Here is a 16,156-nt window from a genome sequence, read left to right on the forward strand (position 1 = left end):
AGCTTGCTATGGAAAGGAGTAAGAAGGATTGAGTTGAAGCAATAGGACAGTAGGCGTTCTTGAGCCATACAGTATCTCCATTCGCTTATCTGAAATTCCCACCAATGAATCTGCATAAGTATTCTATCCCTTTTATTATTTCTTTTTTTATTATTAATTTTCGAAACCATAAACCAATTTAATCTGCCTAACTGAGATTTACAAGGTGACCATAGCTTGTTTCATACCAACAATCTCTGTGGGATCGACCCTTACTCACGTAAAGTTTATTACTTGGACGACCCAGTACACTTGCTGGTTAGTTGAACGGAGTTGTGAATTCAACCGGTGCCATAATAATGATTTCATACAAATACAAAAGAATATGGATCACAATTTCGTCCACCAAGAGACCATAGAGATCCCATTAAACCTATTTCTGCCATTCCTGAGCTCTGAAGACTATTTTTCCTCTGAAGAGGATAAAGATGTAAATGGAGAGCAAGTTGCTCAATATTTAGGAGCCATCATCAAGCTGAATGCCAAATTGTTTGGTAATGAGACTTGGGAAGGTGAACCTCCCTTGCTCATTAGTGAACTAGATACATGGGTTCAGCAAACTTTACCTCAAAAGAGACAAGATCCTGGTAAATTCTCAATACCCTGCACCATAAGCACCATGACCTTTGAGAAGGCTTTGTGTGACCTGGGGTCAGGGATAAATCTTATGCCACTCTCTGTAATGGAGAAGCTGGGGATCATTGAGGTACAACCTATCATATTCTCATTACAGATGGCAGACGGATCACAAAGACAAGCTTATGGATTAGTAGAGGATGTGTTAGTGAAGGTTAAAGACCTTTACATCCCTGCTGATTTCATAATCTTAGACACTAGGAAGGAGGAGGATGAATGCATCATCCTTGGAAGACCTTTCCTAGCCACAGCAGGAGCTGTGATAGATGTTAACAGAGGAGAATTAGTCCTTCAATTGAATGGGGACTACCTTGTGTTTAAGACCCAAGGGTGTTCTTCTGTATACATGGAGAGGAAGCATGAAAAGCTTCTCTCAGTACAAAGTCAAACAAAGCTCCCACAATCAAACTCTAAGTTTGGTGTTGGAAGGCCACAGCCAAACTCTAAGTTTGGTGTTGAATCCCCACATCCAAAATCTAAGTTTGGTGTTGGGAGTCTACAACATTGACCTGATCACCTGTGAGGCTCCATGAGAGCTCATTGTCAAGCTAGTGACATTAAAGGAGCGCTTATTGGGAGGCAACCCAATTTTTATTTATCTAATCTTATTTTTATTTTATTTTTCCTTTATGTTTTATTAGGTTCATGATCATGTGGAGTCACAAAATAAATACTAAAATTAAAAATAGAATCAAAAATAGCAGAAGAAAAAGCACACCCTGGAGGAAGGGCTTACTGGCGTTTAAACGCCAGTAAAGAGCATCTGGCTGGTGTTCAATGCCAGAACAGAGCATGGATCTAGCGTTAAATGCCAGAAACAAGCAGCATCCTGGCGTTTAAACGCTAGAAATACACCCTGAGGAGAGCTGGCGCTGAACGCCAGAAATAAGCATGGAACTGGCGTTCAACGCCAGAAACATGCTGCAAATGGGCGTTGAACGCCCAAAACAAGCATGAAGCTGGCATTCAACGCCAGAAACAAGCATCAATCTGGCGTTGAATGCCAGGATTGCATGCAGAGGGCATTTTACACGCCTCATTGGTGCAGGGATGATAATCCTTGACACTTCAAGATTTGTGGACCCCACAGGATCATCTCAGGATCTGTGGACCCCACAGGATCCCCACCTACCTTAACTTACCTTCTCTGCTCTTCACACAATCCAATAATACTCTTCCCCAAAAAAACCCTTCACCAATCCCTCAATCTCTCTTTCCCATCACCTATTCACCACTCACATCCATCCACTCTTCCCCAAAAACCCCACCTACCTTTAAAATTCAAAATCCTTTTTCCCACCCAAACCACCCAATATAGCCGAACCTTAAACCCTCTCCCTCCACTATATAAACCCCTCCATTCTTATTCATTTTCACACAATACAACTTTCTCTTCTCCTTCTTGGCCGAAACACAACCCTCTCTTCCTCACCTCCATATCTTCTTCTTCTTCATATATTCTTTCTTCTTTTGCTCGAGGGCGAGCAATATTCTAAGTTTGGTATGGTAAAAGCATAGCTTTTTTGTTTTTTCATAACCACCTATGGTACCTAAGGCCGGAGAAACCTCTAGAAAAGGGAAAGGGAAGACAAAAGCTTCCACCTCTGAGTCATGGGAGATGGAGAGATTCATCTCCAAAGCCCATCAAGACCACTTCTATGAAGTTGTGGCCAAGAAGAAGGTGATCCCCGAGGTCCCTTTCAAACTCAAGAAAAATGAGTACCCGGAGATCCGACATGAGATCCAAAGAAGATGTTGGGAAGTTCTGACCAACCCCATTCAACAGGTCAGAATCTTAATGGTTCAAAAGTTCTATGCCAATGCATGGATCACTAGGAACCATGATCAAAGTGTGAACCCGAATCCAAAGAATTATCTTACAATGGTTCGGGGGAAATACTTAGATTTTAGTCCGGAAAATGTGAGGTTGGCATTCAACTTGCCCATGATGCAAGGAGATGCACGCCCCTACACTAGAAAGGTCAACTTTGATCAAAGGTTGGACCAAGTCCTGATGGACATATGTGTGGAAGGAGCTCAATGGAAAAGAGACTCCAAAGGCAAGCCGGTTCAATTAAGAACACTGGACCTCAAGCCTGTGGCTAGAGGATGGTTGGAGTTCATCCAACGCTTCATCATCCCCACTAGCAACCGATCTGAAGTTACTGTAGATTGGGCCATCATGATTTATAGCATCATGAATGGAGAGAAAGTAGAAGTTCATGAAGTTATCTCCTTTGAATTCTACAAAATAGCCGAAAAGTCCTCCACCATGGCAAGGCTAGCTTTTCCTCATCTTATTTTCCATCTATATTACTCAGCTGGAGTTATCATAGAAGGAGACATTCCCATTGAGGAGGATAAGCCCATCACTAAGAAAAGGATAGAGCAAACAAGAGAGCCTACTCATGGATCCCAAGAGACGCATGAGGAAGCTCATCACCAAGAAATCCCGGAGATGCCTCAAGGGATGCACTTTCCTCCCAACAACTATTGGGAACAACTCAACACTTCTCTAGAAGACTTAAGTTACAATATGGATCAATTAAGGGTGGAACATCAAGAGCACTCCATCAGTCTCCATGAAATTAGAGAAGATCAAAGAGCAATGAGGGAGGAGCAACAAAGACAAGGAAGAGACATAGAAGAGCTCAAGGACATCATTGGTTCTTCAAGAAGAAAGTGCCACCATCATTGAGGTGGACTCATTCCTTGTTCTTATTTCTCTGTTTTTCGGTTTTTATGCTTAATGTTTATCTATGTTTGTGTCTTTCCTACATGATCATTAGTATTTAGTAACTATGTCTTAAGGCTATGAATAATTCCATAAATCCTTCATCTCTCTTAAATGAAAAAAGTTTTAATACAAAAAGAATAAGAAGTACATGAGTTTCGAATTTATCCTTGAATTCAGTTTAATTATATTGATGTGGTGACAATACTTTTTGTTTTCTGAATGAATGCTTGAACAGTGCATATTTTTTATCTTGTTGTTTATGAATGTTAAAATTGTTGGCTCTTGAAGGGATGATGAACAAAGAGAAATGTTACTGATAATCTGAAAAATCATAAAATTGATTCTTGAAGCAAGAAAAAACAGTGAATAGCAAAAGCTTGCAAAAAAAAATAAAAAGAAAAAGAAAAAGCAAGCAGAAAAAGCCAATAGCCCTTAAAACCAAAAGGCAAGGGTAAAAAGGATCCAAGGCTTTGAGCATCAATGGATAGGAGGGCCCAAGGAAATAAAATCCAGGCCTAAGCGGCTAAATCAAGCTGTACCTAACCATGTGCTTGTGGCATGCAGGTCCAAGTGAAAAGTTTGAGACTGAGTGGTTAAAGTCGTGATCCAAAGCAAAAAGAGTGTGCTTAAGAACTCTGGACACCTTTAACTGGGGACTTTAGCAAAGCTGAGTCACAATCTGAAAAGGTTCACCCAGTCATGTGTCTGTGGCATTTATGTATCCGGTGGTAATACTGGAAAACAAAATGCTTAGGGCCACGGCCAAGACTCATAAAAGTAGCTGTTGTTCAAGAATCAACATACTTAACTAAGAGAATCAATAACACTATCTGAAATTCTAATTTCCCATAGATGCCAATCATTCTAAACTTCAAAGGATAAAATAAGATGCCAAAAATATTCAGAAGCAAAAAACTACAAGTCCCACTCGTCTAATTAGAACTAATATTCATTGATATTTTGGGATTTATAGTATATTCTCATCTTTTTTTCCTATTTGATTTTCAGTTGCTTGGGGACAAGCAACAATTTAAGTTTGGTGTTGTGATGAGCGGATAATTTATACGCTTTTTGGCATTGTTATTAGGTAGTTTTTAGTAGGATCTAGATACTTTTAGGGATGTTTTCATTATTTTTTATGCTAAATTCACATTTTTGGACTTTACTATGAGTTTGTGTATTTTTCTGTGATTTCAGGTATTTTCTGGCTGAAATTAAGGGACCTGAGCAAAACTCTGATAGAGGGCTGACAAAGGACTGCTGATGCTGTTGGAATCTGACCTCTCTGTACTCGAAATAAATGTTTTGGAGCTACAGAACTCCAAATGGCGCGCTCTCAACGGCGTTGGAAAGTAGACATCCAGATCTTTCCAACAATATATAATAGTCTATACTTTATTTGAGATTAGACGACGTAAACTGGCGCTCAATGCCAGTTCCATGCTGCATTCTGGAGTCAAACGCCAGAAACACGTCACGAACCAGAGTTGAACGCCAAAAACACGTTACAACTTGGCGTTCAACTCCAAAAAAAGCCTCTGCACATGTAAAGCTCAATCTCAGCCCAAGCACACACCAAGTGGGCCCCGGAAGTGGATTTCTGCATCAATTACTTACTTTTGTAAACCCCTAGTAGCTAGTCTAGTATAAATAGGATATTTTTATTATTGTATGAGGCATCTTGGTTTTCGTCTTTTATCTTAGATCCATCTTTGGACGTTTGGTTCTTAGACTTTGGGGGCTGGCCAATCGGCCATGCCTGAACCTTGATCACTTATGTATTTTCAACGGTGGAGTTTCTACACACCATAGATTAAGGGTGTGGAGCTCTGCTGTACCTCTAGTTTTAATGCAACTACTACTATTTTCTATTCAATTCAGTTTATTCCTGTTCTAAGATACTCGTAGCACTTTAACATGTTGAATGTGATGATCTGTGACACTCATCATCATTCTCACCTATGAACGCATGACTGACAACCACTTCCGTTCTACCTTAGACCGGGCGCATATCTCTTGGATTCCTTAATTAGAATCTTCGTGGTATAAGCTAGAATTGATGGCGGTATTCATGAGAATCCAGAAAGTCTAAACCTTGTCTATGGTATTCTGAGTAGGATTCAGGGATTGAATGACTGTGACGAGCTTCAAACTCGCGATTGTTGGGCGTGATGACAAACGCAAAAGAATCAATGGATTCTATTCCGACATGATCGAAAACCGATAGATGATTAGCCGTGCTGTGACAGAGTATTTGGACCATTTTTACTGAGAGGATGGGATGTAGCCATTGACAACGGTGATACCCTGCATATAGCTTGCCATGGAAAGGAGTAAGAAGGATTGAAGGAAGGTAGTAGGAAAGCAGAGATCCAACTGGGACAAAGCATCTCCATACACTTATCTGAAATTCTCACCAATGATTTACATAAGTATTTCTATCTTTATTTTCTGTTTATTTATTGTTATTATTCGAAAACTACATAACCATTTATTATCCGCCTAACTGAGATTTACAAGATGACCATAGCTTGCTTCATACCAACAATCTCCGTGGGATCGACCCTTACTCACGTAAGGTTTATTACTTGGACGACTCAATGCACTTGCTGGTTAGTTGTGCGAAGTTGTGAAGAAAGTGCTGAGTTAGTAGATGCGCATACCAAGTTGAATGCCATTATTAGAAATCACAATTTCGTGCACCAAAGACTCACAAAGAAGCGATTCAAAATTTAACCTTCTACTCTTTTATTTATTTATTATTTTTTTAAACTATTGAATTTAAATTTATCTTCATCTTTATTATCTCTGTTAAATTATTTTGCATACTTATTTATACTTACTTATTTATACTTGTTTGTGTAAACCATTATTGTATTCATGATAAGACTTTTATTTGTTGTGATTTTTCGTTAAAAAAAACTTTAAAAAGTGAATATTATCTCTTTAATATGTAGAAAATTAAAATAATTGATAATAAAAAATCAGAACCAAAATTGAATGTATGATAGAACGTATGACCAAAGGGGAGGTCTTAAACCCAGTTTTATTAAAGGGGTAAAAGTATAAACTCCTACCTATCTTACAGCTACCAGGACAGCCACAAGGTGCTCATATGGAAGATGATTCTGACGATCTTGATGACTCAGATAAGGATTATTTAGACAAGTACGAGTAAGATTATTTACTTTGTTTTGAATATTTTGTATTCTTAGTGAACTTTAGTTATTCATCGTGTCTTAAATCTTTAAGTTAGAAGATTATTTATTATTATTTTGATAAGTATGTAAATTCATGATCTAATATTTATTATAAATTTTATTTTTATATTTAAAATTTTATTTGTATAATTATCTAATATTTAATTGTTTATAATTTTTCAAATTAATAAAAAATATAACCATTAAAATCGACAGTGACATTGTTGCTTTTAAAATTCAAAATAGACAAAAGAAAATATAGATGGAGAACTTGTCAATATTTTAATCATATTATCATCAACTTTCTTGTCAATTTTAATAAATCCAAAATCTACAGTTGGTTTGTCAATTTTATTTAATATTATCTATGGCAAGTGTATGTGTCGCTTTTACTAAATATGTAAAAATCTTAACTTCATATTCTCGACGAAAAGATTGTCGATTTTATTTAAAATTTATCGACGGTTTGATATGCTATCAATTTTATTAGAATTTTGAATAATCGACAGACTTAAAAACGACATAATGTGTCGTCGATTTTCAATTTGGCCGTTGATTTTTCTATCAATTTTAACGGTATTTCTTGTAGTGTTTATTACATTTTACTTGTGTCATGGTTGAGAAATGACAAGTGTCTTATTATTTGGTTTGATAAATTTGGGTGTATATTGACTGAAAAATAAGTGATGAATTAGTTATTTTTGAAGGAATTGTAGACGGTGGAAATATCCAAATTTTAAGAGAAGTTTTGCCAAACTTTTTCTAAAAAATTTGAATAAAAGTAAATGAAAAAAATTGTAATTAGTGTTATATCTTAGGTCGTCTTCTCAAGGAATTGCAGGAGAGTATGATTTATTATTGGTTATGGAAAACAATATTTTTGGGTTTTTGAAATAAGGAGCAAGTAGTTTGAATGACAAGAAAAATAAATTAATAATAATAACATCTTTTAGCAATATATAAGAACTGGAAATCCTATCCTAGTTATCCTTATTAGGCGTGATGAGAATTATTTATTCCTCCCACTTAGTCAACCTCTAACTATGAAGGTAAGTCAAGTGGATAAATCAATATGAATCTCAAGTCCTAGTCAACTCCTGTGGAGAGACTAGCTTTAGAGGCATCCAAATTAATTGGCAACTCCCAATTTCAATCACCGCATTATTTTGACAACTCAAGCATTACCAATTACTGAACCAAAGCTAAGAGTGTAAAAAGGTAAATTAAAATCATAAATATGAAATACCTCAAATTGTATTAAATAGAAAATCAATCTAAACATAAAGAGTTCATAAACCAAGTTGAGAAAAGGAACATTGAACCTGTAATTGAGAAGAAGAAATATTCCTAAATGAAATCCTAAATCCTAAAACCTAAGAGAGAGGAGAGAGCCTCTCTCTCTCTAAAACTACATCTAAAAACTAAAATTATGTGTATGAGAAGTTGTATGGATGGACTCCCCCACTTTATAGGCTCTAATATGTATCTTCTGGGCCGAAAACTGGGTCAGAAACAGCCCAGAAATCGCTGATTGCGAAATCTGCCACGCTGGTTTTTCGTCACTGCGACATGTCCGCGTGGAGCACGCGTTCGCGTTGTCTAGTTGTACGACCACTATGACAAATTATATATCAAATCGAAGCCCCGGAAGTTATCTTTCCAACGCAACTAGAACTGCATCATTTGGACCTTTGTAGCTCAAGTTATGACTGTTTGAATGCGAAGAGGTCAGGCTGGACAGCTTAGCAATTTCTTCAACTTCTTGTATTCCTTCCACTTTTGCATGCTTCCTTTCCATCCTCTAAGCTATTCTTGCCCTGTAATCCCTGAAATCACTTAACACACATATCAAGGCATCAAATGATAATAAGAGAGGATTTAAATAAAAGAAAATAAAAGCCAAAGAAGCACGTTTTCAATCATAGCACAAAATCAGGAAGGAGAATGTAAAACCATACAAATCATATGAATAAATGGGCAAGGACTTGATAAAAACCACTCAATTAAGCACAAGATAAACCATGAAATAGGGGTTTATCAACAACATACTATCTAAAGGACTCAAAAAAAATTTAATTTATAGAGACATTAGCCTATACTTGACTTTTCACTTTTGGTTGAACTTGTGAAAAAAATATAACTTGTGGAAGAGTAATTAACCGTTTCTGACCATGAAAGATTGAAGTACTGACAATACTGACCATAACTAATTTAAATTAACTTTATAACCATGAAAGATTTGCTCTTATTAACATTTCTAACCAAACGTCAATTTTTTAAATTTGCCATTAGTAAGGCTTCCTACGTGGCAAGTATTCTTCCAACTTGGCTTTCCAACGTGGCATTACTGCCTAATTTTACCATAATAATCCTATGTGCTTCTTCTTCATAAGTATGTGGGTTATTCAAAAATCTGAAACCCTAATTATGAAAGGTTGAGAATGTAGTTATGAAAGTAGAATATGGATTTATTATGATAGCAATCATGCTTCTTCTTCTGCGTTTATCATGCTTCTTCTTTTATGTTTATTATGAAAGTAGTTATGAAAATAGGAAAGATTAAGGGAGATATTATAGAAATTAGGATATTAATTTTGTCAATTGTTACAAGACTTGTGTTGTGTTTTCTTTCAATTATGTTTCTCATGTTTAAAATGTAGAATTGAGGTTTGACTTGATTATATTCTTTTCCTGGGTTGATATGAATTGGAATTGGAAGGGGAATGTGGCGTTGAACCAGTTTTTGGTTTGTTAAAATTTTTTTTGACAAAAGTAACCTGATAATTATATATTTGTTGACATATCTAACCACGAAAAATTAAGAATTTGACAAAAATAACCACTAAAAAAGTTTGAAATTTAACATAATTGGTTGTATTTCATATCACAAACACTGATTTAACTTTGATATAACAGTTATAAGTTGTGACAATTAACAGTTAATGAAAATTTGTGAACCGAATGAATGAAATTTTGACAAAAATAACCTTTAGATATTTAAAATTTGACATAGCTTCTTATATTTCAAATCAGAAACTCTAATTTAACCTTCACATAGTAATATATATGAATGGTGACAATTACTAAATGAAAATTCTTGTACCAAATCAATGTGGGACAATGCCAAATATGTAATCATCTCCCATTAACATAGTAGACATATAAGTTCATGCTAATTCATCATAGTTGTTTGATGAGAATTAAGTAATAAAACAAACCATGGTCAATGTAACTCTAAATCAAAATACTATAACTAAGTTCCTAAAAAGATTGAAGTGAACATAGTCTATGTAACAGGCATATCTAAACACTACAAAAAAAAGTTCCTTAATCCAATCAATCTTAGGCCCTAACTAGGTGTGGAATTACTACTGCCACTAGAGAGTTCAGCTGTTGGTGCTCTAAGTCTTGGAGTCGGCATAAATTGCATGAATATGGTAGATGTTCTAGCACTAGCACCATGCATGATTTCTTGGCTAACAATAGGCCTACTTGAGGGGTTGCTTATTGAAGGAGGTCTCATGTTGTTGAACAGAGTTGGAGGAGGCCTCTTGGTATTCTTCCTTTTGGCTGGCCTCTTGCTATCGAAGGGAATATTCTGCATTGAAGGTCTGATTGGTGGTGGCCTTATAGGTGCCAGTTGAATTGGAGGTTGGTTGGCTTGAGGTGGAATAAGTGTATCAGGGTTTGGTATCACCTGCTTAGAGAGGAAATAATTGCATTAACAATTAAAAACTATGAGAAAATAATTACATTAACAGATATAACTATTTTATTGTCGGAATCACCATAGATGACGTTGTTACAGGTGCAGCTGGTGCTGCCAGTGCTGCATCTGGGATTGCTCCTGGTCCTGCTTCTTCGGGTGCAGCCATGTCGTCCTTCTTTTTTTGACATGTTCTACTATTATGTCCGGCCTAAAGAAGCAAAAAATTAAACAAATGAGGATACAAATATAACATGGTATCAAAATGACACTAATTGTAAAAAATTATACAATAAGACAATATTGGCAAACTATTTGTCCATATTTTTGCTTAACTCTATGAGGATCTGGTTGTGGCTCTGGTGCATCATTCCTTTTGTTTCTCTTCACTGTTGGTCTTCCGCTCGGCCTCTTGTATATTGGAGGAAAAATGTTTGCATACCCATGCTTTTCCCAAAACTCCTTGCTAGGAACAGGTTGAACTAGGAACTCATATGTTTTGTTGTATGCTCCAACAGTGAGCCAATTATTTGCATATTCCTCGGGTCTTCTATTTTGATATGCTAGAGCAACACAAGTATGTCGACAGGGGAGACCATTTAATTGCCAAAATCTGCAACTACAAGTTTTCTTGCCCAAGTCTACGCTGACCTTAATCGGCAAGCATTGAATCTCAAATATGTTACCAGCTAAATCACCCGTTGGGAAAGGCCTCCAATGATTGCTACACCTCTTTTCGACTTCCAATCGACTCTGTTGAACTGGAGTAATCCTACCCATATACCCTACCAGTGCCTTCTTGTTCCTGGCCAAGATGCACATAATGTAACATCTAATCTCTTCTAGCATGGTGATAATTGGCTTTCCCCTCATCTTTTTTATGCAACCGTTGAATACCTCGGCATTGTTGTTTGTGATGTTATCGCTCTTTGGCCACTCGCTAAAATGTGATCGACTCCATTGACAAGGTTCAATTCGCCTAAGATATTCACATGCGTGAAGGTTCATCCTCTTAACTCTGTCCATGTCAGCATCAAATTCCTGGGGTGTCATCACTTTTTGCACAGCTGAACAATGCTCCTTTGAAGTCAAGACCATTCCATTTTTCAACAAAATTCTGGCATATATACCTAGAACAAAATCTATGATGTGATCCTGACATAACTTCCTGCAGAGCAGGAATACGACCCTACAATACCCAGCACAACTCAAATATCTTACAGCCATATATTATAATACCAACATACAATACAATCATATAAATATGTTGCAGCTACACAACACCAAAAAATTATACAATCTTATAAAGCATATAAATATCTTATGCATACATGTTTTCTAATAAATAGAAAGCACTTCATTATAATCATGTTAATGCTAAAGAGGCTAATTATAGTTACAAAACGCAACACCTTTAGAAGCTAGAAAATCATTAATTCATTCTAAATTTAGTGAAATGGGATAACCACTCTCAACAGCTAATAAATGCACATGTTACCTTTTGTTGAACACTCATAAAACTAAATCCATGTGACGTACCATTACCAAGATCCTCTCGTAACAGTTGAAGAAATCATTTCCAGCTGTCTTTTGTTTCTGCAGTAACAAATGCATATGCTATTGGGTAGATGTGGTTGTTAACATCTTGTCCGATTGCTGCCAACAACTGCCCCCCGTAATACCCTTTAAGAAACGTCCCATCCAAGCAGATAAATGGTCGATATCCACCCAAGAAACCCTTCTTGCAAGCATCAAGACAAATATATATTCTCTTAAAAAGGTTATCTGAATCAGGCATCGGCGTTGTCTCAATAATGACAGTTGAACCAGGATTACACCTTAAAATCTCATCTCCGTAGTCCCGAAGCAATGAATATTGTGCCTTCTCCGACCCCTCAATTCTCTCTCTAGCTTTGACTATACACCGGTAGATCATTCTTTTATTTACATTTACATCACACTCTTCTCTGAAAAATTGTGCAGCCTCTTTCACCGTCAATGCTAGATGAGTTCTTATCTTCTCCTCTAATTCATCCAGTACCCACTTTCCATCAGCTAATTTGCACTTGTTATCTCTTGCACACGTGTGTTGATCAACAAAGGTCTTCACTTGATAGCTTAGGGGATGAGTTTTCGTGCACAATAAATCTGCCATGGACAATTTTCGTCATAACATATGGCTTTTGATCGCATCGGATCAACTCTGGGGAAGAAAATCCTCTGTCCAATGGCGATGTTGTACTTTCTTACTGCTTTCTTGAATAATGCCACGCTTTCAAACTCCATTCTGACATCTAAACGCACTTGTTGAACCGGAGCTTCTGCATTTCCTTATGGGTATGATGCTGGCTGTGCATTTTCTTCATCACTACATATGCTGTCGCAACATTCAGATTCATAGTAATGATATCCAGGATCATCTGATAAATATTCTTCTTCATCAACAGGCAAGAAAATGCGTGAAGCTTTTGTTGGATCTGGATTTTGAATGAATGTTTGGCCTGTAGGCACATGCCTTCTAACATTTCTAACCTTTCTCTTGCTCTTACCTACTTCTTCAGTTGGAGTTCTTTCTGTTTTAGTCTGGGGTTGAGGTTGAGGAATTGAGGCTGAACCTGATGCGGATCCTTCTTGGTTTTACTGTTCAACTATTGGTTCAGGCACATACTGCGTGAGTAGCTCATTCGTCCCACTGGATGTATTTGTCTCTTGATGAGTTTCTGGGTCAGGGGTTTTGCTTGAGCTTGGTTCACTACTGGGAGGTATATGAAGCGAGGGAGTTTTGCCGTCTAGTGGAGATTTTACTTGGGTGTGTGTTGTAGTGGATTCTTCAGAGTTTGGATTAGGGTGAGAGAAGGATCTAATGGGCTGGGAGTAATTTTCAGTAAGCTAGGAGTAAGATTTAGTGGGCTGGGAGTGAGATTTAGTGGGCTGGGAGTAATTTTCAGTAGGCTGGGAGTAAGATTTAGTGGGTTGGGATTGAAGTTTAATGGGTTGGGAGTGAGATTTAGTGGGCTGGGATTGAGATTTAGTGGGCTGGGTTTGATGTTTAATGGGCTTAGTTTTTTCTTCCACTTTGCTATTCATCTCCTCTGCAGTGACATTCCTAACCTCCACAACAACATCATCTTCACTTAAATGCTCTTCATCATCTTCGGCTAGCACAGGAAGACTAATTGGATGCTCAGTAAATACATCCATCCACCTATTATGCTTTATGGCAGCTTCATACATCTCAACTATATCAGTGTCGGTCCTCAGTAACTTCAACCCATTTTAAGCTCCTTATCGGGTTTCAGCCAATAGCACTCATTCACAAAAGTATATCCAATATCCCTTAGGAGACCCTTGATGAAGAAGTTGTTTAGTGTGTCAACGTTAACACTTCTAACTTCGTTAACATCACCTCCAACATATTCCACATTTCCATCATTGTATCTTACAAACTTTCCGCCGTGATGTAGGAATAGAGTTATATGAGTTGTTGCTGCCATCTAACTAAAGTTGACACAATATTAAAACTCATACTAGAATTAACATGATTAATTGCTAAAAATTTTAAACCAAATATTCAATTAAAATAAAATAAAATAAAATAATTAACATGCAAAATATATTACAATTTACTATATTATCAATATATTCAAGTTAACAATGTAAGTTAACTGTTAAATTATGATATTTCACCTTTTATTTTGATCATGTTGCTAATGATTTGTGTCAAGTGAACATAAGTTCCAAACTTACATACTGACATGCATATTTGAAAATGTGATTAATAATTTAATTGTGCAGGCTCTAAGCTGTGGCAGGGGATTAGTTAAAAATCCACCAATCCCTTAATGGATTTTAATCCTCAAATGATATAATAGCTTATAAATGAAGTAATAAATAGTTCAGGAAGTCAAATCAATCCAATATATTAACAGAATATTAAACTTAAAAGAAAACTGATAGGCAGATAGATGAAGGAAGCGCATTGTATTATAGAATCACTGGATCAGTTCATGCTTTTGACCAGAAAGATGAAGGAAGCACATTGTATTATAGAATCACCCCAAAAATATATCATATTCCCCTTTTTGAACACATTCCTGTAATAGTGCTATAGTCTGCTATATTTTTTTCTTTAAACAATAACTCTCTCTTTATCATGCACATGTTTAGGTCCCCCTTCCTTCCTTCCATGTTTTTCCTAGAGTCTTGTGAAGATGCCTAAAACTAAATTATACACATGCTCCTGACTGTATCACACTACAAATACTAAAGATTCTACCCTTCTAATAAAGATCACTAGAAACCAAACATTTCAAAATAATTTAGTCCCATTGTATTCGTAGCTATGCCAAGCAACTAAAATTGCCCTACCTTCAGATTTTATTGGCCACTATTACGTATAGAAAAATACAAAGTGCAGTGCTTCTTCTTAACTAATAACAATCAATCAAGAACATTCAAATTAGGAATTAACAACAAACAAAAATTACTAAATTAACAATGAATAAAGTATTGAAATTAACAACTTAATTAGCAATCACCAATAATCAATAACCTAATTAGTAAAATCTTTGTAACATTTTCAAAGAAAATCGTTAGTAAATTGGAAATTCTGCAATAGCAGCATTTGCCCTAATCTAAATCGAAAACAATAATGGAAAAAGAAAGAGTAGAAGCAGGCACCAACCGGAACACAGGCAACGAGGGTGACGACAGGAATGCGACGGCGAGTACTTTGAGGGCACTTTAACGCGATAACGAAGACTGAGATGAGAATGTACAAGTTCTGAATGCACAACACAGATGACCTCCAGATGGCGAGTACACTTGCAACACTCACAGACGATGAAAGCCGATGAAAAGCGACAACGTCCGCTGGGTTAGAAGAGAGTCGATATCACCATTGGTGACGAACTGGGGCATCTGTGCGCGAAACCCCTGGTGTTTCTATTTGGTACCATGACTCCAAGAGACTCTGATGACTGATTCGGTGATTAGTTTAGTAACATATTATTTTATTATTAAATTAAAATAAAATAAAGACACATTGGATAATAAACAGCCACGTAGGAAGCTTTACTAACGGCAAATTTAAAAAATTGACGTTTGGTTAGAAATGTCAAACGGAAAAAATCTTTCATGGTTATAAAGTTAATTTAAATTAGTCATAGTCAGGATTGTCAGCGTCTCAATTTTTGATGGTCAGAAATGGCTAATTACTGCTTGTGAAACTAATCAATGTAAACACAAATGTTATTTTTTTAAAACAATTTTAGTTAAATAAAGTGTGTTTGAATTATCTATGTTATTACATATTGTATAAATATTGACTTGTTTAATAAATTAGTTAATATATCGGTTAATTAAAAAATAATTTAATAAATTATGTATGTAATTTGTATTAAAAAAATTTGTTACAAAATAAATATAGTGCTTTTGTAACTAAAAAAAAGTTATATTTTGTAACAAAATTTTATGATAGAAAAGATATATTATTAAAAAAACATTAAAATTGTTACTATTTTTATAATAAATTTTAATTTTTATATTAAAAAATTTGGTGATAAAATATTATTTTATATTGTAACAGATTCATTTTTTGTTACAAAATTTTTTGTAACAAGACATATTACACACTACTAGAAAACTAGTTATTACAGACGGATATTTCCGACGGATTTTATCCTACTGAAATACAGACGGAATTTCAGAGGAATTTTTTTGTCGAAAAACAAAAAAAATAGATTAGTATAAATTACAGACGGAAAAGAGAATCCGCCTATAATTCCGTCGGAAAAAATTTTTTTTTTCGCGGAATGGTTACAGACGGATTTTTCGTCT

Source organism: Arachis stenosperma, chromosome 10, assembly GCF_014773155.1.
Source record: "Arachis stenosperma cultivar V10309 chromosome 10, arast.V10309.gnm1.PFL2, whole genome shotgun sequence".
NCBI classification, from domain to species: Eukaryota; Viridiplantae; Streptophyta; class Magnoliopsida; order Fabales; family Fabaceae; genus Arachis; species Arachis stenosperma.